We start from the raw sequence: 6,620 nt of genomic DNA, 5'->3' as shown, positions 1-6,620 counted from the left end.
CCAAACCCTTCATCTAAGAATCCCATATCTGCAATGCGCCCTTTACTTTTATGATGCGGATTGATTTTCTATTTAATAATGCGAAGAAAGCTTGAATCGTTCATAAAAAATTCCATTATGGGAATCGGGAATAAGGAAAAGCAAAACCAGAGAATAGCTTTAGTAATGTATCCAGGCGGTGGCCCAGCTATTGGTTGTTGGTCAGAGGCCTCCTCTATCCACTCGGAACTGATTCCTACAACGGTTACGGCAAAACAACGGCTTCCTTTCCACCAATACTCCTTGAATTGACGTATATGAGCGTAGTATCAGGTACGCCTGGGGCAGGATTGAATCCTGGAGGAATGAGAGGGAATAGACCTTTGATAAAACTAGTATTTCAAATAAAATCAAAGAAGAAAGTAAAGTATAGAAAGTGAAGAGGAAGACTCTCGGGGAAGAGAGGATTTCTAGGGTATTCCAATCCTTTGATTGCTTTCATCACACGTCCCGGTATCCTCATCCCCACACCATCCCTCCTTCACAACCGATTAAGTCACGGCGGAATCGAAAATGTCATGGTTTGTTACGATAAGCTCATAGCTTTATGCGTCATTTCGTGATAAGTAGAGTAGGTAAAGTAGTAGTATAGGGCAGCTAACTATGGAAAGTGCAGTCACAAGGGCTTGGTCAAGTAGCCAAGGTAGGTAAGTAAAGATAAGTCACGGATAGCCAAGAAAAGCACTGGTATAATAGGTGGGAGAATAGCCAAGATATGTTTTTTTAGAGTTAGCAAGGTATGTATGCCTGTATGGAATAGTGGATAAAGTAAAGGAATAGCCAGTTTAGCAAGTGAGTATGCTGCACGAGATATAAGTTTTGAATAGTTTTTTTAAACCATGACTTTAGAGGAGATGTGCTGGCTCAGTTGAACCCTGGGAGAGAAGGATGAACGATTTATTTGCATGAGACTGTTGGCACTACTACTTGATTTTCTTGAACGAACAGCCGAGTAAAGAGTAACATGGCCTATGAAAGCTTGCTTTAAGTAGGCAACTATTCATTCTCTTTTATACTACGCTACGCCCTAGTTATCATTTTTTATGAATTCATTCCAATATCGATGAAAGCGGTCCATAGGGCAGTGAGCGGGATAAAATGAAACAATGGAAGAAAGAAGAGGCGCACAGCGGGAAAGTATCCCAAGTGGATTGACTACTCCTGTTTTATAGCTTAGGGAAAAAGATCACTTACTCTCTTCGGTCCTCCTCTGAGATTCTTTTTATACTTTTGATGCACAGTCTCTCGTCTATTTGCCCAATTCAGACTTGGTAGTTCCACGTATACACACGAAGTGGCTCCCTTATCTGGAATTCCTTCTTTTCGTAAGCTTTGTGGATGAGGGGCGGAGCGAGGAAGGGGGAAGTACACCCTACCGACCGCATGCCGAAAATGCATTTCTCCTTTGAATTACTCATTGAATGGAATTTCGCACCGGAAACTTTTCTAGGAGAAGTTCGAATCCGTTCCGTTCGGATATTGATCGGTCTTGGTTTGACATGGTTTACGCGTTACTGGTTCCCGGAAGAGTCAATTTCTCCATTAGCTAAACCCTTTCTTACCCTACCTTTGGACTCGTATTTTGTTCGTACACAATCAACGGAGGCCCCCCCGACATATGTTGCAACGTCTTCAATAGCATGCTCTTACTTCGTCTTTCCCTTAATAAGTCATCAAATTTGGTGCTTTTCGATCCCCAGTTGCTATGGGGAACAAAGGCAGAAATACAATAGATTCCTCCATTTAAGTGGTTCTCGCTTCTCCTTGTTCCTGTTCCTAACTCCTCCCCGGGTAGTTCCCAATGTTTGGCACTTTCCATACTTCGTGGGTGCAACATCAACAAATTCGCTCATGATCAAGTTACAACCTAAGATCTATGACTATATTATGTTAACTGTTCGTATTTTGTTCATTCCATCGGTATGCTCCCAGGTACCTGTAATTGTGATCTGTTTGCCAGAACCAAGGGGTCTTTCTGTGGAAACCTTCACGAGCAATCGTCGTTTTTTGATGGTTTTTCCGCTTATCACAGCAGCTCTTTCCACACCTCCGGATATCTGGTGCCAAATCGTCGCCCCTTTCCTTATATATTCGATAATCGAGTTTGCTATCTTTGTGGCATTGATTGTACAAGTTCGTGAAGAGGGCTGGACGAGTAGAATGAGGGAAAGCGGCTCGATCGAGAAAAAAGAGGAGTAGACTAGCCCCCCTAGAACTGAAAAAAGTCACTATCAATGAATTCCCGAGCAATTCTAAACCAACATATGCGATTCATTCCCGTAATGATTATAACAAACAAACAGCAGACTCCTTGCCTTATTTTCGGGATGAGTGATACATCCGGCGAGCGCCGGTGAAGAACGCAAGCAAAGCTGGAGCTCGGGCATTGAACTATTCCATCAAGCAAGAGAAAGGAGGCAAACAGGGTTGAAGGCCTGGGGAGCGAACCGAAAGCTCAGCTTTGCGGACTCTTCCTTTATTTAGTATAGGCAAGTCAGTACCCTCAAGTAAACTCCCTCTCCCCATACCGATCGAGTACTAAAGCTCTATCCTATTTCTGTTCGATCAAAGCGAAATAGTGGCTTGGCTGTCCGACGCTTGATTCTCCAGGTTCGGTTTATCCACGCTTTGTTTTTAGATATCGGTGCTCAATGCTTGTGACCGCCACTCTTCATAAATAGCTTTAGCTCGGGTTGACTGTGTACCCATAGGCTTGTTTATTAGGCTCATACAGACAAACTGGACATCTCGCCGACCTACAACCATACCAAGAAGATCCCTTGATTCTGCTTCCGTCTATCATTCTTCTGTAAGGAAGTAAAAAATCGGGTTGGTTAAGCAATTGGTAGCCCCCGGATGAACGGTAGAATCCATCCATAGATGAATAGAAAACTGTACTCATCAGGGCTAAAAAAAGAAAGACTAGCAGAAAGAATATCGAACCCCCTCGTAGAGGATTCCAAAAATAAAAAGAAGAGACCTCGAGTCAGCGCATAAAGAATGGAATGGTACATCACCACCATTATTAGTTAGAAATCCATACCATTCACTGAAGCACAGGCCCGAGATCGAGCGCCAGGGTCAAAGCCTTGATGACCGGTAAAGAAAGGGGTCGGCATAAGATTCTATAAGACTCGCTTGGTCCATCAAAGATAGAAAAAGAGAGAATTAGGCAGAACCACCTATCAGCATTCAGACTTAAGAAGACAAAAAGTTCGTACCAAGATGAGGCATCTTTAGATGGAGAAAGAGAAAGTCTGGCAATGACCAGGCTTATACATCTATCAGTCGTGAGCTCAAGGCAAGACAAGAACAATTCCGCAAAGCCTTCGTCCAATCCGCAAAGGAGTCAGGAAGAGCCTGATTTTAAGTAGGGGCAAGGGGGAGCTTGGTTGTTTAGGATAAGCATGACGTTGACTCATTTTATAGAAATGCCACATTTGAACCCCGCCTGTTTAAAATAGATACAAACAAGCTACCTACATGTCAGTCAGGTCTGAAAAAGCTACATATATATATCAACTTGCTTGTTACATATAACAGTGAATATCAGTTTCATTCATCTCTGGGTCTCTAGGAACGAGATCCCTTCTTTCCTTTTTCTTTGTATCAACGAAACCTTTGGATTCAATTGGATGGGGGAATCCAATTGACAGCCTCGACTCGTATCCTAGCTCGTCTGAGAGCTAGCTTCGCTTCAACCAATTCTTTCGTACCCTCAGCTTTACTCAAGTTAGCTTCGGCTATTTCAAGTGCCTGTTGAGCTTCTTCTGGATCAATGTCACTACCCAGTTCTGCATCATTTCCTAAAATGATGATCTCATTATTAACTATTCTCGCAAAACCACTCCACAGAACCGCCGTTAACCATTGGTCGTTGAGGAGGCGTATTCTCAAAGGACCCATATCTACAGCTGTGTTAATGGGGGCGTGGTTTGGTAATACACCAATTTGGCCACTATTAGTAGATAAAATGATTTCTTTCACTTCACAATCCCAAATAATTCGTTTAGGAGTCAGTACATAAAGATTTAATTTCATTTCTTCAATTTGCTCTCCTCTTCTAAGTTTATAGCTTTCGTGCTAGCTTCATCGATGTTCCCCACTAAATAAAAAGCCTGTTCGGGTAGGCCGTCTAATTCTCCGGAAAGGATTAGTTGAAATCCCCTAATTGTTTCTGCAAGACCAACATACTTTCCTGGAGAACCAGTAAAAACTTCTGCCACAAAGAACGGTTGTGATAAGAACCGCTCGATTTTTCGTGCTCTTGCTACAGTTAAACGATCCTCCTCCGATAATTCATCCAATCCAAGAATTGCGATAATGTCCTGAAGTTCTTTGTAACGTTGTAAAGTTTCCTTAACTCTTTGCGCAGTTTCATAATGTTCGTTGCCAACGATCCGAGGCTGTAACATAGTTGAGGTTGAATCTAAAGGATCTACTGCGGGACCCTTGGAAGCTAATCCTCTGGAAAGTACGGTAGTAGCGTCCAAATGTGCAAATGTTGTGGCAGGAGCAGGGTCGGTCAAATCGTCTGCAGGTACATAAACTGCTTGGATCGAAGTTATAGATCCCTTTTTGGTAGAGGTAATTCTTTCTTGCAAAGAACCCATTTCTGTACTAAGGGTAGGTTGATAACCCACTGCGGAGGGCATTCTGCCTAATAAGGCGGATACTTCCGATCCTGCTTGAACAAAACGAAAGATATTATCGATGAATAAAAGCACGTCTTGCTTATTAACATCTCGGAAATATTCTGCCATAGTTAGGGCAGTTAAACCAACTCTCATACGAGCTCCCGGCGGTTCATTCATTTGGCCATAGACTAGAGCTACCTTTGATTCCTCAATATTTTTTTCATTAATTACTCCGGATTCCTTCATTTCCATATAAAGATCATTTCCTTCACGAGTCCGTTCCCCTACTCCGCCAAATACGGATACGCCTCCATGAGCTTTAGCAATGTTATTGATTAATTCCATGATGAGTACTGTTTTACCTAAAAAAAAAGACTCCAAATAGTCCGATTTTTCCTCCACGCCGATAAGGAGCTAAAAGATCGACCACCTTAATACCAGTTTCAAAGATAGAGAATTTCGTATCTAACTCGATAAAGGCAGGGGCGGATCTGTGAATAGGGAATGTTGCACTAGTATCTACAGGACCCAAATTGTCAATAGGCTCCCCAAGAACGTGAAAAATTCGTCCGAGAGTAGCTCCACCGACTGGAACACTGAGAGGAGCTCCCGTGTCAATCACTTCCATTCCTCTCATCAACCCGTCTGTAGCACTCATAGCTACAGCTCTAACTCTATTATTTCCTAATAATTGTTTTGTTGTACCTCACAAGTAACATTAATTTGCTTATCATCGGCAGTCTCTCGACTCTTGACTATCAAAGCGTTAGAAATCTAAGGCAACTTGCCCTGGGGAAAAGTGATATCCAGCACGGGTCCAATAATTGGATTTGATCAATACGCCCTGCGCTTTTTTCTTCAATTGTGGAAACCCGGGGACGCTAAGTAGTAGGATTGGTTTAAATAATTATCACATAATTAGAAAAATAAAAAAGAAAGTTGGAAACCGATATTCAGTAATGTGAAATCAAGTAGGGCTGCGCGTGACATTATTAACGCTATACGAGCAAGAAAACGGATGCGCTAACGCGCAACGGCTTTCTAGCTAGAGCGAGGAACTACGGCATGTTTCGAGCCAAGAAGCGCAAAAACCTTTGCTTGTTTGCTTGTTTAATGTTTCGAGCCTCTTCGCTTTGAATTAATTATTTTAACTAGTCCACTAAATCGGGGTATTTCCTTGGCCGTAGCTGCGCTCCGAATTCAATAAATCATATTTCAATACAAGGGATGAAGGTATTCCATTGGCAAGAACGAGTGCTTTCGCTTCCATTAGGATCACTTTCATCCGACTTTCCTTCACCCTCCTAGTGAAGTGTAAAAATGCCTAGTAAAATGCTATCTAGATGGAAGCTATCTTGCTTAGTGGATTTCTTTTTAGCCAGTTGCTTTTTCGCTCCGCGCCTTCCTTTACCCTGCAACTTGAATAGCTGGAAGCCTGCCCTTTCATACTTCGATACTTAGATAAGTAATGTAGCAACCTTTTATTTTGAGAGTTCCAGGGATAACACCCCGGTCCATTTGCATTGCATCAGGATCAAAAGTCACAATCAGTTACAGCCCAAACTCGCCATTTTGGTTGGTCAAAAACCATTAGAGTTCTGAAAAGTATACCAACCTCTTTTCCTGAAGCCTACCGAAAGAAATGGAAAACCCTTCTACATAGGTATTATACCCGACTGATTTTACAGGTCAACCAGGTGAAAACGATTCTGAGTTATCAGCTTCTCCTGCCATAAATTCTTGCCGGAGCTCTTGTCAGCTGTTCCAACTTGGTCATCCGTAGCTCGCTCCAGATGCTTGACCGGGCATAGTATCTTCCAGTTCGACAGCATAAGCAACACCCTTCTCATCAAAGTAGACATGCTGCGCCATGCCCCATTCTGAAAACAGAGCTCATTTCTCAATTTCCACAAAGCCCACAAGGCTGCCGAACTGAACCTGGAG

This window comes from Miscanthus floridulus, chromosome 2 (genome assembly GCF_019320115.1).
Source record: "Miscanthus floridulus cultivar M001 chromosome 2, ASM1932011v1, whole genome shotgun sequence".
NCBI classification, from domain to species: Eukaryota; Viridiplantae; Streptophyta; class Magnoliopsida; order Poales; family Poaceae; genus Miscanthus; species Miscanthus floridulus.
The sequence above is the reverse complement of the archived record's forward strand: the minus strand, read 5'-3'. Positions refer to the sequence as shown.